The 17,684-nt window shown below is 41.6% G+C and overlaps 1 long non-coding RNA gene across 3 annotated transcripts in view; it reads left to right on the top strand.

Moving 5' to 3' along the window:
- The window catches only part of LOC103892113 (uncharacterized), a 148,698-nt gene extending 138,266 nt beyond the window's left edge, over window positions 1-10,432 (top strand). For all 3 annotated transcript variants that reach the window (XR_008512089.1, XR_008512088.1, XR_008512091.2), the window contains one exon: window positions 10,073-10,432. This is a non-coding gene — a long non-coding RNA (uncharacterized LOC103892113). The remainder of the gene's footprint in view (window positions 1-10,072) is intronic.
- The last annotated feature ends 7,252 nt before the right edge of the window (window positions 10,433-17,684 follow it).

Below are 17,684 nucleotides of genomic sequence, written 5' to 3'. Positions count from 1 at the left end.
ATGCATCTATGAAGATATTTCCATAGCTTGTCTTTTATATTCTTGTTAACACTTCTATGATGTTGCTGTCTCAATGAGCTTGTCCACTAAGATCTCCAGATGTTCTTCTGTCATACATACATGGCCAGTGCTTTTGCATGCTGTTTGTACCTGGGAAGTTTTGTTGTTATTCCCTTAATCTAAGCTGCGGTAGGGGCTCTCTATTAACCTTCATTTGCTGGTGGCTTTGGAGCTCACCTTTAATTTAGTAAGGCTGTTTTGAACTTTTGTTTTTCCAGTGTGTTCAGCAGCTGTCCTAGTTAGAAGTCATCTGTGAATTTAACAAGTAAGCCCAGGCAACTGATAAAACCAAAATGCTGGACCCAGTTTAACTCCTCAATTGGGGCTCCCAGCTCTATTTTCATTCTTATGGCTTCTACCTGCCTTATAGGATGGGGAGTTCATTTCTACTTATTGTTCTGGAGTAGATTGGAAGGAATCAGACAGGTTCACAGAGAAGGCTGGCACTAACAACAGAAGGAAAAAACCCTTCCTTTGTTTCTCCTTAGTCTTTGGGCCTGTAGAGAACACTTGTCACAGCCTGAGGGAGAGCTCTGTATTAGAATTTCCATTCAGAGTTTAATTTGGATGAAGCAGTCTTGAGCATCACAAATCCATAGTGTCAGGAAGATGGAGCTGCTTTACAGAATGTCTAGGGGCAGACCCCTGAGACTGAGCACATCCTCCTGCCACTCTCTGTCCCCACCCCAGTTTTAGTTGAATTAATTATTAGGTGCGCAGAGGCTTTTCTGATCAAAGTCCCCTATTTAGCTGCAATAATCTTATCTGTTATCTCTCTCCACTAGGGTCCGGTCAACAAGAAGCCATGTCTCTTCATTCCTCTGCATCCTGCCTTGGTACACAAAGGGGCGATTAGAGTTAGCCAGATGTGATGTCAAGGCTGATGGGAAACAAGGCAGGGAACACTTCTTTTCCTCCAAGCTCCTGACTAGCTATTAGGTGGTTACAACTTTCAATCTGAGGGAACTGGGAAAAGCTTTACCCTGGTTCCCTAGAGGTGAAATATGTTACCTATAGCCCATTATATCCACTTTCGCTCCTCTCTGCTCCCCTCCCCTCTGTGTGGCTGAAATTGCCGTGATTGCTACCATTTAAAATATCTTGGAAAGCTGCATTTATTTACAATGGCTTCCTTCTTAAACAGGTGGGGGAAGTTGCAAAATAGCTGACCCAGTGGTGGATCAATCTTTAACATTTCTTTCAAATGTGGAAGGAAAGAAAATGATGACAATTTTAAGGCTTTATTAGGTGGAAATGATCTACAAGGGATGGCAGACAGCTGAAGGTCACAAATCAGGCACTGCCTCTGGCTTAGTGATTCAGAAGAATAGTGGAATGGGAAGTGTGTTCCTGAGTTTTATGAGAGTCCAAGTTTAGGAATTTATCAACGTGTGCCTGGGATTTGCTGTAATGAGCGTCTTCACTCCTCTCATAAAACAAACCGGTGTCTGATTAAAGCTGGCTGGCCTTCCTTGGATATAGAAATGAATTCATTTAGAATTTTGGGGAAAAACATCATGTCTTTGTCTGGCTTAACTGAAAAATAGCCTCACTGGTATGTGGGGATCATGCTTATTCCCCACCTGGTTAAAAGATAATGTCAATGCCATTGAATTTACATATTTTCTATCATTAATGTTTGGAGAGCCTCTTTCAAGGTGTTTTCAATTCTATACTTTCTCTTTTTCTATTTTTGTCAGCGATTTTTCTTTACCCCATGTAGGGTCAGGATGGACTCGGCTATGCTGCAGTAGCAGAAATACTTTGAAATCTCACTATCCGAAGACAATAAAGGTTTATTTCATTCTTACACATGTCCATCACATTCCACATGGCTACCCTCCACGTTGTTTTCTCTCAGTGACCCCACCACCAAGAGCAGGTGTTGGCAAACTTTTTCTGTAAAGGGTCAGACAGCACAGTACACAGCTTTGCTGGCCATGTGGTTTCTATTGCAGCTGCTTAACTGCCATTATGGCATGGAAACAGCTGCAGTGTGTAAAGAGATAGGCATGACTGTGTTCCAATAAAACTTTATTTATAAAAACTGACAGAGGACTGGATTTGGTCTGCAGGGAGTGTAGTTTGCCCACCTTGCGGTGGCGAGGAGAAGGAAATGTGGTGAATTTTGCAGCGCTTCTTTAAGGCTTAACTTCCACTCACATTTTATTGGCCACAGCAAGCCACAGGGCCACATCTAACTTCATGGAGGTACAGAAAGTGCAGTCCTCATTTGTGCCCAGAAGGAGGAGAACCAGAAACATCGGTGGACAGCACCATTGATGACACATCCCTTTCCTATTCTTTTTAGAAAAGTCTGGTATTTCTAGATTAGCACTTCTTCAAAAAGCATCCGTTAACTGCAGTCTACATGTTTTACAACTCAATTGCTGTGATTGGAACTAAACAAATTTAGGAGATGAACAGGATCAAATTTCCAGGAGTCATTCTACATAGTAAGTATGTGACTTCTTTTGACAGTCTCGCTCTGTCGCTCAGGCTGGAGTGCAGTGGCGCGATCTTGGTTCACTGCAACCTCTGCCTCCTGGGTTCTAAGCAATTCTCCTGCCTCAGCCTCTGGAGTAGCTGGGATTACAGGCACGTTCCACCATGGCCAGCTGAGTTTTGTATTTTTAGTAGAGACAGGGTTTCACCAACTTGCTCAGACTGGTCTCAAACTCCTGACCTCAGGTGATCCACTCACTTCAGCCTCCCAGAGTGCTGAGATTACAGGCGTGAGCCACTGTGCCCGGCCATGACATTTCTTTTCTTCGGACCACCAAAGTTCTGTTTGGGTCCCTGAACTGATCTGGTGAGATTAGTTTCATCCATCCAACTCATTCTCAGGTGTTTAGATTTCTGGTTAGATTTCTGAATCCAGACAGTGACCATATCTTCCCTTGCCTGTATTTTTTTTTTTTTTTTCCCCTTAAAAGTCATAGACGTCTTGCACTCTCTCATCCTTCACTAGGATAGGACTGAGCCTGGGTCTTGCAGACCACCTTGGGGATGGGCAAACTCTTTCTGTGTCCCCAGGGGAGACAGCAGTTCCCACCCATGTGCCTCTGGAGCCTTCCCTTGTCTTTTAGCATCCTTTCATTATCTTCAGGTTTGCATATTAGGAAAGGAGATTTCACTTCATCCAGAAGAGGGCACTATGCACCAAGTCTAGAATGTTCAGTTCCTTCCAGTGGAGGCACAAATTATGAGATTAATGAAACCTATATTCAAACCCTGAAACTATAGCACCTATCATAAAACACAAACCAAAATACCACATTAAGAATGTACTCTACAAAAAGAGGAAAACAATGCAATTTCTTAGCAACTTGTACATTTCAGAAGGTACAAACTGCTTTGTTAAATCAACCAAACATTTTTAGCGGGTGCTCCTCTTCCTTTTTTACAAACTCAGGCTCTTTGAACCAAAGCCTGCCCTACTGTTGGCCGCTTACACAATGTCCTTAGAACCTTGGGGGCAAAGGCTGCAGGTTTGGTCCTGTTGAAAACAGAATAATTTGCTTCTTTCAGGCATCTTCTTCCGTTAGGGAGTGAATAACATGTCAGAGAAACTTCATGCAAAATGCAGGTGGAAAATGAAATACAATAATTACCTATGTGCTAAAATGGAAGATGCCAGTGTTTTATAATATGGAGAAAGTTTGAATGGGGAACTTAGTGATTATACACTTTTTGTCCCATTCTCTCGGTCCATTTGTACTTAAGCATCATCTCTCTGTGGTGTGTTCTTAAGAGAACCACCCAGAACCCCCCACCTTTTTTTTTTTGCTGCAACTTCCTACTTAGCTGCTAAGCTTTCTCCTTGAATCTTGACTATGACTATCACGTTACTGAGCCCTCCCTGCTTCAGTTTTCTTGTGTGTAAAACAGGCATAATTATAGTGCCTATCTCTGAAGATGTCATGAGATTTTTATTTATTATCGTGCATTCTTTTGTTGTCTCTTCTCAAAAGTTTGCAGACTGTTTTAACCTCTCGTATACTTTTTTTTTTTTTTTTTTTTTTTTTTTTTACAATGCTGCCATGTAACTGTCTCTGGAGTAAATTTATTCTCAGGCAGATTAGTTATCAATCAAACATAAGATAGTAAACATTTAAAGGCAACTGTCTGATGGTATCCTTCTCTTGGGGTGAGGTATGTACAGACTTTTCCCAATTAGTCTGTTTATTATCACACAGAGCACTCAATATATGCTTCATGGCCTATGAAACCTCTCCAGTGGATTTTCCCTGAAATGCTATCCTTGGAATTTTATTCTCTTTCTCTGGTTAAGTTCCTGGATTAAGTCAGGTAAAAAAAAGATATTAGTAAGATTACATTAATAGCAGATGACATTAATTTGCTACTTTCCATGTTCTAGGCACTATGCTAAGGACTTTATGTATATTGTTTTATTTAATCCTCATCAAACTCTTATGCAGTATCTCAATTTTACAGATGGGGAAACTGAGGGTGAAAGAAGTCTAGCAACTTGGCACAAATCACACAACTAGAAAGTGGCAGGTGAAGCTGGTCCTGCTCATGGTACATTGACTTCTGCCCTACACTAGATTTTCCTAAAATGTGTTTCCCTGAGGAGAAACTGAATATGCAAAAACAGACCTCTGTCCCACAATCTGCAGCAACCAGCCTTGGAAACTAATCTGTTATTTTTAGTAACTAGCCCAGGAAGTCAGCCTGCTATCTCTAAATCAACTTGCAGGAAGTCTGACCACTGTTTCTAGAAACTGGTCCAGGAAGCCAAACAATAACTCCTGTAACCATTGGCCCAAAACTGCCAAGCTTGATTAACAACTGACAGTATCTCTAATTTTTGTCCTTGTTTCCAATTTAGAAATATCCAGAGTAAGCCAAATATGTCCCATACCCATCAGGTAGGATGCCCCACTTGTAGTTAGCCTGCCTCCAGCTTCCCCAGGCCAACAAGCCTCCAATCAAGGCACACCTGAAGCCTTCTCTTTTCTCCATGATGAAGCTTTCTCACTCCTCTGCCTTTGAGTCTTTGCCAAATGCAAGTGATAGTGGCTGGTTCCCTTGCTATATAACAAGCTCTGAATGAATAAGGAGGCTTTGCTTGTTCTTGTTTGGTTGGTTTTCATTTGTTGCCACATTGGTCACCATGTATTTTCTTTGGTCTATGCTGAATCTTTTTCATGTCCCACATCAATCTACCTACTATGCTGATTTATGTGGTTTCATGTTAGAATAGTCTTTTTCTTTTTGTATTTGGGTTGACATTTCAACTGCAGGGAATTCTCAGTCTCTCTGTCTAAAATTGCTCATGTACAAACTTAAATCACGATGACTTCACCAACTGATGAATTGTATTTCTATAGCTTTAGCTACTTCTGTTCCAATTTGTTATTACAGTTGCCTGCCCACTGCTTCTCTCAAATGTCCACTTTGGTTCAGTGTCTACTTTGGTCATTAGGTAATGCCTTCACCTCTGCTGCTAGAGAGAGAATTTTTAGACATCTGACAGGCATTTTTAAGAAAGAAAGCAACTTCAGTCCTGAGCACTGCAGATCTTCCCCACTGCTCAGAAACCTTCTGTATTGTGGCTGCTTCCTTTGTCACATGCTAAAGCCTGTCCATTCTGTCCTGCTCCAGGGATTAAAAACAGTCCAGCTGCTGTTCAGTCTGGGATTTTCATGTCCAACTAGTTCATGTGTCTTCCAATACCACGGGTTGAAAAATAAACTTAGTGTAATTCTGTGCAGGTTGCATCTCAGCTAGAAAGTGTGGATTTAGTCCTAAATTGTATTATTTGTCAGGGTAGTTGGTCTTCACTCTGGGTTATGCCAGAGCTGGTTGTATGGCCTGGACCACTTCATGGACACTTATCGTGTGTCAGGGATTGTATTAGAGAATAAGGAAACAAAGATGTATGAGACTCTGCTTCCTAGGTAGAGAGACAGGCCATGCACATAAAAGATAGGCTATAACACAAGGTCTTCTACTCTACGTGTGACATTAGCTACTTCTCTTGTTGGCGCCAACAACAACTGGGTCTTATCCAGTACTAGCACTTGTTTCAGTGTAGTGCAGTGCAGTTGAAGGCACGTTTCTATTTAGCCCACTGAACTGTGATCCCTTGAGAACAGGGACTGACTCTTGTGTACCTGCTGTATTGCCAACAATCTAGCCGGTACCTCATTCATAGTAGGCAGGTTGACAGTCTGAGCTATTTGATTAAAAAGAAGTTCAAGTCACAGCTCTTTTACATATTAATTATGAGAACTAGGGCAAGTTAGCCTTTCTAAGGTCCTGTGTTTTCATCTGTAAAATGGGGACAATAATAATTACTGCAACCCACTCTACCTCATAGATCATTTCCACATCATTGGCACATATTACACACTCAATATCTTCTGCTATAATTATGAATTCAATTACCTTGAAATTCCAGTGATACAGATGACATATACTTAGAGTTGAGAGGAAGGAAGGATTGCTAAATCACATCCTGAAAATTGGGTGTTATTCTGGGGTGGAAGCCAAATGAACCCATTCCAATGTTATATGGCATGAGCACAAGCCATAATGTTATGTAGTGCTTCTGAATGGCACATGGTAAAATAAAAGCTCTTGCTAATGATAGGGACATGAAGAACATGAATTCATTACTTAAAATAGGTATGGAAACATTTGGGCATGCCCATTCCACATCAAGAGTACTGGCAATTCATCTATCCACAGATGCATGGCAGAATCCTGATTTATTTATCGGTGCTTCAGAAGAAAGGTCTTGGTTGTGGGGAGAGTTGAATAAAGAAGTTGATGGATTCTAAGGAAGAGAAGAATTTAGTTAAATACATTTTGTAGGGAGAGAAAACTGGGAGGGGCTCTAAGCTTAAATGCTCCCATTTCGCATGTCAAATCTGTGAATCTCAGTTTCCCCAAATGAGGCTAATGCTATGTGAGAATTGAATGGGGTAACAAATGTGAATGTACCAGTGCAATGCCTAATATTTCTTGAATGCTAGAAATAGTCTAATATTATTTTTCTTTTTCATTCTTTTGGTGATAGAAATAGTAACACTGGGAATTGTGCAGTATACTAGGGCATATATAAGTTGGGAAGTGAATGTGTAAAAAATCATCATTATTTTATTCAGAAACAGTGTGGCTGAGTCTGCTAATTTTCCTCCAAAATCATTCTCCTTTTTTTCTGTTGCAATAGAATCCTTCATTTTAGATGGGCCATGTCTGCTTGGAATAACAACTCCATTTCCCAGTCTTTTTTTTGAAGCTAGATGTAGCCGTAGACGATGGGCTGTAAGAGGAAAGAGTGTGTGCAACCCATCAGATGTTTCTTTGAAGAAAGATTGTGTACTCTCTTCCTCCCCTTTCCTTCTCTGCTGCCCAGAGTGTTGATGTGATGCCTGGAACTGTGTGGAGCAGTCATCTGGGCCCCAAGGTGAAGGCCTTGCTTAAGGATGGAGGAGCCCAAGTTTCTGAGGACTGTGGAGCTGCCAGCACTGGACATCCAATGCTTATTGAGGGGAGAACATACATCTGTCTTTCCAAAGCCAAGTGGGCTTTAGTCACTTGCCGCAAAACCTGATCTTGATCATTATTTCATCATTGATACAGTCATGGAAAGACATGGCTTTAAAAGGACTTCAACATTTTAAGACACAAAGTCAAGGCCCAAGAGGAATGTGGGTTCTTTACAATAACTTATTTTAAAAAATGCCATCCAATCAAAATAAGGAAGGAGAACAACCACTTCTATTCTATTGGGTTCCAATATGAAGGCTGGCCAAATCAAAGCTTTGATTTCACATAATTTACCTATGAAAGAGACATAGATAGTGTCAGCATGCACAGGTTTCTAAACTTCAGCATCAATTTGGCCATTGCAGTCTGAAATTGCCAAGAATCATAAGAGGATGGTAAAATAATGGGACTTCTCTTTGGACTGGATTTTGGAATGATGTGTGGTAGTGCAAATATCATACCTATGGATTTGATGTTTGTGCTAACACATTTTAGAAATCAGGACTGTATTCACAGAATAATCATATCACTTAGCATGTGTATCTTATTGCTGACCATTTAGTAATTTTTAATGATTTGATAACATTAAAAAGTAACTGGTCTAGAAACTATTTTTTCCCCTCAATTTCTGAAATAATAACTTCATGTTTACCTGCTGTCCATGGTGCAGATGCTGCTGGCTCACCCTCTAGAGAAGGGGCCCATCTTCATTGTAGTAATTAGGTTTCACGAGGTATTAGTTAACCTGGAGGCTAAAGTCAGTTGGAATTATATTGTTACGAGTCTTCCTTTCCTGTGTATCTCTTGGTCATCCATTAATATGGAGACCCATTAGGGGTCGTTCAAGCAACTGCTGGGGCTAGCTCTGCTTCCCACTATATCTGCAAAGGGTTCCCCAGTATTCCAGCTGGAAGTACTTTTGAATGGATTTCAACAGATATAGTAGGTACCGCTCAACTTGCCCTTCAATTTAGCATTTTGTATTTTAAAAGTGCACTTCAGTGGCTTTATTTTTCTTAATTGTAGCCAATGCAGTGTCTTGCATATAGTAGGCACTTAATAAATGCTTGTTCATTTTTCCCCAAGGGGCAGGGTGGGCTGAGAAAGGATGTTGAGCAAAGTGGGCTTCGCTGTGGTCATATTTTAAGTATAATGTTGGTTCTAAGTATAGGGTGAGTTTTTAAACTCTGAACGGTTAACTTATCACAAATGCCTCTTGCAGATCACTCCCAGTGAGGTAAGTGGTTAATAACAGCTTGACTAGTAAATGCTAGTGATTTAAAAAAAAATGTTGTCTGGACGTGGTGGCTCACGCCTGTAATCCCAACACTTTGGGAGGCTGAGGTGGGCGGATTACCTGAGGTAAGGAGTTCGAGACCAGCCTGACTAACATGGAGAAAACTGTCTCTACTAAAAATATAAAATTAGCTGGGTGTGGTGGCGTGTGCCTGTAATCCCAGCTACTTGGGAGGCTGAGGCAAGAGAATTGCTTAAACCTAGGAGGTGGAGGTTGTGGTGAGCTGAGATCGTGCCATTGCACCATTGCGCCATTGCACTCCAGCGCAACAAGAGAGAAATTCCATCTCAAAAAAAAAAAAAAAAAGAACTGAAGAGGATTAAGTTAATCATACTTCTGAGTTAATGGTAAATTAGCATCACTGTTATGTGCATGGTTCCTTTTATTTGGCTGTTTATTCTTTTTTGTCCCATCCCCATTTCCTATGGCCAGTCATCTAATGTTTTTAATATGCATCTTTTCATTGTGTGGTGTTTGCAAAATATAAGAATAATAATAAACATTTATATAGAACTTACTTTGTGCCAGGCTTTGTTCTAAGTCTTTTTTGTGTAATCCTTCATTTAATTCTCATAAGAACCTTATGAATTACTTACCTTTATTATTCCCATTTAATTGATGAAGGAACTGAAGCATAGAAAGGTTAAGTAACTTGCCTAAAGTCACACAGCTAGTAAGCAACGGAGCTGGAATTTGAACCTAGGCAGTTGAGCCCTGAAGTCCATGCTGTTTTTTTTTTCTTTTTTCTTTCTTTTCTTTTTTTTTTTTTGAGACGGAGTTTCACTCTTGTTGCTCAGGCTGGAGTGCAATGGCGTGATCTCGGCTCACTGCAACCTCTGCCTCCCGGGTTCAAGAGATTCTCTTGTCCCAGCCTCCCGAGTAGCTGGGATTACAGGCACATGCCACCACGCCCGGCTAATATTTGTATTTTTAGTAGAGACGGGGTTTCATCATGTTGGTCAGGTTGGTCTCAAACTCCTTTCCTCAGGTGATCCACCCACCTCGGCCTCCCAAAGTTCTGGGATTACAGGTGTGAGCCACCATGCCGGCCGAAATCCGTGCTCTTAATCACCAACCACACAACTGAAATGTATCCTGTGCTTTGTGTGTACGCATTTTTAACTTCTGTAAATGGTGTTGTATAAATAACATTGTCATAAATCTTGCTTTTTTTCTTACTTTTCCACTCAGCACTTTGCCTTTAAGAAGCATCCATGTCGCTACGTCCGTTCAGCTGATTGCTGTACCCCAGGGTGAACATCTATCACATTTTCCCTCTCCGCTCTCCCAGGGATGATACTCCAATTTCCTGCCTCCACAAATAATGCTGCAATGAACATCCTCCCTCAGGACTTGTGGGAGAATCTCTTTGGGATCTAAACCATGGTTTTTCTTCATGAACTAAATGTGTGCCTTTTATGAAACAGGACGCTGGTAAATGTAGAACAATTTTTTTAAAAAAGTGACTTATGCCATATCAGTCATGTTTCAGGCACTGTTCCAGATGTTGGATCATCTCAAAGTGAAACAAAGATATTCATTTACATGAAATCAGAATCCTGTTATTTACTAAATAGTCACTTTGTTTATGTTTATTTATGGACTCATGTGCTAGTATTGGAAGGCTGACATGGCATAGCTAAGGCATACTTGCTTCCAGCATAGTAAGATGATAAGGGCTTGGATTTGGGGTGACATTGGTGCAGAGGTCAGATTTGTTCCTTGCACCTGTGTGAACAGGGTCAAGTTCCTTAAATGTTCCAAGGCTCAATTTTCTCATGTATAAAATGGGAATAATTGTTTTTTGTGAAGTTTCAATGAGATAGTGTATGTAGAGAGCCTAACACAGAGCCTGGCATGAAATAAGCACTCAGAAAGGTAGGATAATCCCTCCCCTTGGAAAGCTCCCAGAAGAGTGGAAGAGCTAGATGCAGATCCAGATATTCAGAATGCAGTGTGTAAAGTGGTGGTGCAACATGGACAAAGTGCATGGGAGCACAGGAGAAAGACAGTGAATATTACTAATTGCCATTGATTTCATGCCTACCTTGTTCTAGATACTGTCTATATATTATTTTATTTTTTCTGGGTCTCTAAGGTGAATTCACTATTTCTATTTAACAGAACTAGAAACCAATGCTCAGTGACAACTTCCATTCAAAATCACCTATCCAGTTGTTGTGCAGAAAATTTGAATCCCTCTCTAGCTGACTGCAAAGTCTGTATTTGTTTCAATGACACTGAAGAAGAGTTAGCATTTGGTCTGGATCATGAAGAATGAGCAGGCATTTCATGAAGAATGAGCAGGCATTTTCTAGGTAGACAGAATATGCAAACATTTTCCTTGGCACCTTGACTTTCCAAAGAACTGGATTTATTTATTTATTCATTGTCATCACGTATGTTTACCCAGAACTTACTGTGGCTGGATGGTAGAAGTGCAAAGACTAAGAGATAAGGTCTCTGTCTTTCAGGGGTTTATATTCTCTTCAGAGAGATTGACTACATACACATACACCCCCCATAATCAGATGGATAATGATACAAGGTTGCATAAGTTACATGCCAGGGAAACACTACTGGTATCAAGTGAGTTCAGAGGAGGGAGAGATCACTGAAGGCTTAGTGGTCAGGGTGAGGATTGAGAAATAGGTGGGACTGCAACTAGGGATTGAAATGGGGAGATCGGGTTGGGCACTTGGAGCAGGCACAGTAGTGTCATAGGAAATGTAAGGGTTGCATTCAAAAGGGGAGCACATTACTATCAATTTACGGAAAGTCAGATTTTACTCTTAAAATTCCTTGAAGTACACTACAAAGTATAAGCTCTCATATCAATTCTGTGATGTGCGTGTGGCTTCTGTCTTCAAGTTCAGCACGGTCACTCTTCCCTGCAGAGTTAGTATACATTGCTACTTCTTCGGACTACATAGCCCCTTCTAGCCTTCACGTTTCTATAGTTGGTCTGTGTTTGGGATGGTGCTGAACAAAAATAGCATTGCTTTAGTCACTGGATTCAAATCAGCAGGGCAAGATGTTTGTACTACCAGATCCATGAGGCAACTGAAGGCTGGTGGAGGAGCAAGGAAGGTGGGCCTTCACCTCTGTGGACTGTACTTTGGCATCACTGAGCTCTCAGTTTGCTGAGGACAAGCCCAAGTGAGCTCGAGGCTGGAGGAGTGATCATGTCTACATTCAGATGCCCCTAGCTATGCTGGTCTCAATGCATGTCAAATATTGAAGAGCGAGGATGAGGTGCTGGTGTTGAGTTAGAGGAGGAGAACAGTCAGCAGCAGAATAAATATTACTCACAAGGAGACACCGTCTGTGTTTGTCTCATGGGCCAAACAGTGGAATGGAGGAATGATTGGAGTGGTGGGAAGATTGCATAAGGCTGAATTCTAATCGGTTTTACTTATTTAAGATGTGACATTAGTGTAAAAGTAGAGAGACAGGAACTCACATGAGTATGTCTGGGTTTGTTAGGAGGAGAGGATTTGCAGAAACATAGGTGCATTTGGAAGAGACCTGGTGGTGGAGGATTGTGATAAGTAGGATAGGATTTTGGGCTCAGTCTTCTAGGGTGACAGGTGTCTTTGCATATGCCTGACCAGGGGATTCTCCTTTAAAGAGAAAAGTTTTAGGGAGATTAAATATGACAATTATGTGTATGCTAGTTTGGAGGGGGGCTCAAAACTAGATCCTGGGACCCCAGTTGGAGGTTGATATGATTTGGATCTGCATCATCCCCAATGTTTGGAGGTGGAGCCTGGTAGGAAGTGATTGGATCATGGAGGCAGAATCTTCATGAATGGTTTAGCACCATCCCCTCAGTGCTCTTCTTGTGATAGTGAGTGAGTTCTCACGAGATCTGGTTGTTTCAAAGTGTGTGGCACCTCTCCCTACCCTCTCTCTTCCTCCTGCTCTGGCCATGTAAATTACTGGCTCTTTCTTTGCCTTCTGCTGTAATTGGAAGCTTCCTGAGGCCTCTCCCGAAGCAGATGCTGCCATGCTTCCTCTACAGTCTGTGGAACTGTGTGCCAATTAAACTTCTTTTCTTATAAATTACACAGTCTCAGGTATTTCTTCATAGCAATGCGACTAATACAGAGGTGGTGGCAAAAGTCTGTTGAGAGGCAATAAAAGCCTGGAAATGATGAAAATGAAGGGGAATGAGCACAAAGAGAGGTGTTATGAAGAATCGGTGGGGTTCACAAGCCTGAAAACCACTGGGAAAAATGATATCAACATCACACCAACTCTGACAGAAATGCAGACTCCCCTCTCTCACTTTCCCTAGTCTATGTAACTGGCATCTTTTATCGGAGTTGAAGGAAATCATTAATATCCTACTTATGATTCTCCTCTTAGTTAAAAATCAATTGAGGAAAAAAATGTAGAACTTAGATGAAGGCAAAATATTGGATTTTTTGCTGCTAGCAGTGGACTGGAGGACACAGTTTTGGACCATTGCCACACAGGGTTTCTATCCTTTTTTCTTAAGCTGAGATGTTGGGACAACCCACCATGGGGAGAGTCTGGGTCAGTGATTGCTCTGGCCAACTGTGGGGTCCCCGATGGTGTGGACAGAGAGGCTACACGTGAAGGAGGCATGTGATGTAACCCATCTGGGGAGTAAATGTGGATTCCTCCCACTCATCCAAGCAGATGTCTGGATTCCCCACGTTTGGGAAGTAAGCAAGGGGTGGGAGGGGTCAGGAGTTTTACTCTATGAGAAGGACACAGTAACATGCAGAAATGCAAGGAGAAGGAAACGAACTTACCTTCACATTGCTGGACGTGATTAAAGGTGAGAATAGAATTGGAAATGAAATTTGTGGGCTCATTAAATAAATAACCTCACTAAATTTGTGGGCTCATTAAATAAATAACCCTGTGGGTTATTTAATGAACAGGTTTTGTTCTTTTGGAGGGCAGAAGCGAAATTGCTCACCAGCAATCCCGGGAGGAAACAGAGGGTTGGTAACTGGTGTTGAAGAAGTGGCCTCATGAGGGTGTCTGGGTTAACCACTGGCGACTCCACCATGGGGACTCCACACCCTGCATTCAGTCTTTGTTGGCCACAGCCTGGATGCTTCAGCCTGGTGAACTGAGAAAACAATATCTTTGGAGTCATAAAAAAATTATTTTCTTTCTCTTTTGTTTTGTTTTGTTTTTCCTGCCTTGATCCATGAAGTAGGAATTTCCACCTTATGAAGAATGGAAGACTTGGGAAGAAAGCCCCTGTCCTTTTACCCTGTCCCTACCCTGGCTGGGAAGAAGGTCATGGGGTGTGGAGTTCAGCCCCTCTGGGTCTCTCTTTCCCAGCAACCTGTCCTCAGCACTTGTCCCCTCCTTGCCCCTCTGTCTCTTAGACTCAGTAGGGCTGCTCTACTCTTTGGAGCTAGGGGAGGCCTGGCCTCCTGGCTGGCAAGTCAGTTCTGGTCATGGGTCAAGGCAGATTCTCCAAGGCAGCCTTTTTGGAAACATAGCTGATCATTTCAGCTCTGTAGATCTGAGTCTGTCTCCTCAATGGGTTCAGAACCTGTAAGGGAAGAGATGTGACTAATTAGCATTATCCCTTAAATTCTAACATTCTTGTTGAGGAAAAATCCTAATTTTGAGATTCTTTGGAATCTTCTTTCCTTCTTCCGACCTTTCTTTTTCAAATACATTTACCAAATGGAATGACCACTGTGCGTTTGGCACTTAGGTTAAGTGTTTTGTCTTTTCTCTTAAATAGCTATGATTGGCTCTAATGCAGTGTCTAGGCAGTGTCTCGCCACAGGCAGCTCAAATGGACACATGTGCCACAAATATATGACACTTCTAGAACACACTTGAATTCCAGGGTCTATGAAAAACTCTGTAGATCATAGCAGTATATGGTCATATGAGTGTGTGTTCATGCATACACACACCTACCACATGCACACACTACCACATGCATGCACACCTACCACACATACAAACCGTGCCCACCCCCCACTGCATGCATGAACACACACCCTATATACTTATACACCACACACAGACAACACACAACCACACACACACACACACACATGCACACACTACCATATGCACGTACACCTACAAAGCCATACATGCATGTATGCATGCACACATGCAAACCACGCATACCTCCCCCCCACATGTGTGAACACACACCATATATACTCATACACCGCATACAGACAACACATGGAAATACCATGTGCACACGCTACCATATGCATGCACGCCTACCACACATACAAACCATGCACACCCCCATGTGCACATACACACACCATATATACTCATACACTACACACAGACAACACACACAAACACAGACACACATGCATCATACAGGTACCGCTGCATCACATATATCATACACATAAACTACACACGTATCACACATATCACACATAAACTACACACGTACAGAGCATTCACACAAACACTCCCTACTCCATCTTACACACGTGTGCATATGCACATACCACAAGCATATGGATGTAACCCCAGGGCCTCTGCAGAGAGAGCTGTGGAAAGCTCCAAGACATATTCTCTCTCCCACTCTTAATCTGTCTCTCCATCCTTCTCCTTTTCTCTCTTAATCCTGGGGTGTATATATAAAAGACTATACAAAGCACACACACAGAAACAGAGCAAACCTCTGGACTCACAGAAAAACAACTGCCAACAATCTGGGCAGCTAAGGCTTTGTGTATAACACCCTACTCCTGAGGGCCCCCTCCCCTCCCACAGGAACACACTCTGACAAAAAAGCACCTGCCCCTAAGCCAGGCATCTTTCTTTCCTTTTGCCTTTGATTAAGTCTCACAATAAATGGCACACCAAGGGGTGCGGCATTACGGTGTCATTAAAGTGAATATTTCACAAGTGAGTGTTGCCTGAATAAGATGCTTCTGATGTTTTTATGTTCATCAAATCTTTGAGGCCAGCAGATGGAAAAAAATTATTGTGGCCAGAGCTTAAGGAGGTAGGCTTCACCAGAGAGGCAGGGTGGTCAGGCTACAGTGAGCCCTGACCCAGTTTCCTTGAGAAAAGGGAATAGAGTCAAAGTGCTCGATGTGTAATCAATAAGCAGGGCACATAGGATGAAACACACACACTCCCACACACATACACACACGCACAGAAGGATATTTCTACCTCAGTTCTTTTTAAAGTAAAAAAATGGTGGGAATACAGTTTACTCTAAAGGAACCCTTTGAATGTGTATCATTTAGTGAATTTGGGGCTTTCCACACCAAGTGCGTTTGCTAAAAATGGTCACTGCCCATAGATGAGACACCATACCATTGTTAATGTCATTAGCAAGCAGAACAGCGGTGCCTACAAAGCTCAGAGCAGAGAAATGATACCCGGGGGAACCACACAATGCCAAATAAATGTGAGATGATTGACTATTTTCATCACTACCTCCGCAGCAGGGTGGGAGCCCATTTGTAAGGGGCTGCCTTGTGCCTATGGGGAGGAGGACCGTCAGACAATCCTGTTGCAGTTTCTATTGTCCTCAAAGACATGTCTTCTCCAGGAATAAAGCCCTGGGTCACACCGTTTGTCCTGTAGAAACTCCTGATAAATTTTGCTTTTAAGAAAAGCCTCTTTTCTTTGATTAGCGGTAATAAAAGCTTTCCCTTCGAAATATATGCCCTTACACATTAAAAGCCTGAGATGAAAAATTCTTTGTCATTTGCAAAGAATAGTGTCTCTTTGTGACTTGTTATCTGTTGAACTGGATGTTATGAAGTCTGTCTGAGGGCTCTGATAGCAGCTAGAATATTCTGCCTTGTGTGGCAGACACGTTTGAAGGCATAATTATGGGGTGTGGGTTGGGGTGACCATCACATTCTCCCAGCCCGACCAGATAGTTGATGGGTTTTGTGTATTCAGGAAACTTCCCCTTCTTTATCCTGTTTGAATGGAAATGGGACCGACATCAGGCGATAAGCCGTTTCTGTAATGGATTCCAGAAACTTCTGTTCTTGTCATCTGGTCTGGATTTACAGACAACTCTCTTCTGTTGTTCAACTTTCTAAAATAGAAATTATGGTTGGTTGCAGCCATAAAAATGATGGCATAGTCTTAGACAGGGATCAGCCTCCAAATGCTTTGAAGTGAATAAGGATGCCTTTCTGATTAGGATAAACCGCATCATATTGGAATTCTCAAAAAGCTTTTAAATCGTAGTAAATGTTGTTTTAACAAACAAAAACTAAATAGTTGAAAGAAAATGATCTTGATTCAAAAACTTACTTGATTTAAGAATTGTAATTCTGAGGGAGGAATTGAGGAGCTATTGTTTAATGGGGACAAAGTTTCAGTTTTGCAAGAAGAAAAGAGTTCTGGAAATGGATAGTGGTGATGGTTGCACAATAAGAGGATGTCTTCAATGCTGCTGGGCTGCACACTTAAAATGGTTAAGATGGTAAATTTGATGTTATGGATATTTCACCAAAATTGAAAAAATAAATAAAAAATGATAATTCCTACATAAGTACTGGCGATAGAAATAGAAAATGCAGTTCTGTGTGTGTACTGCATTCAAAGTTTTGCCCTCTAAATGTCTGCTTCTTTTATCTTACAGGAACAGTTTGATTAGACTCTCTAAAACTGACTTATTAATGTTATTGTGTGGATAAGGCACTGCACATAAGCTTGTGCGATTGCTAATGTGATCTTTTGTTTTAACCTGATGTAAACAATGATGCTCTAACAAAATCTTTAGAGATTTAATTATGCAGGAAAATATTCTTAATCTCACTCATTCTAAGCCAGTTTGTTT

Source organism: Pongo abelii, chromosome 10 (genome assembly GCF_028885655.2).
Source record: "Pongo abelii isolate AG06213 chromosome 10, NHGRI_mPonAbe1-v2.0_pri, whole genome shotgun sequence".
Lineage (NCBI taxonomy): Eukaryota > Metazoa > Chordata > Mammalia > Primates > Hominidae > Pongo > Pongo abelii.
This window is presented reverse-complemented; position numbering and strand designations above follow the sequence as displayed.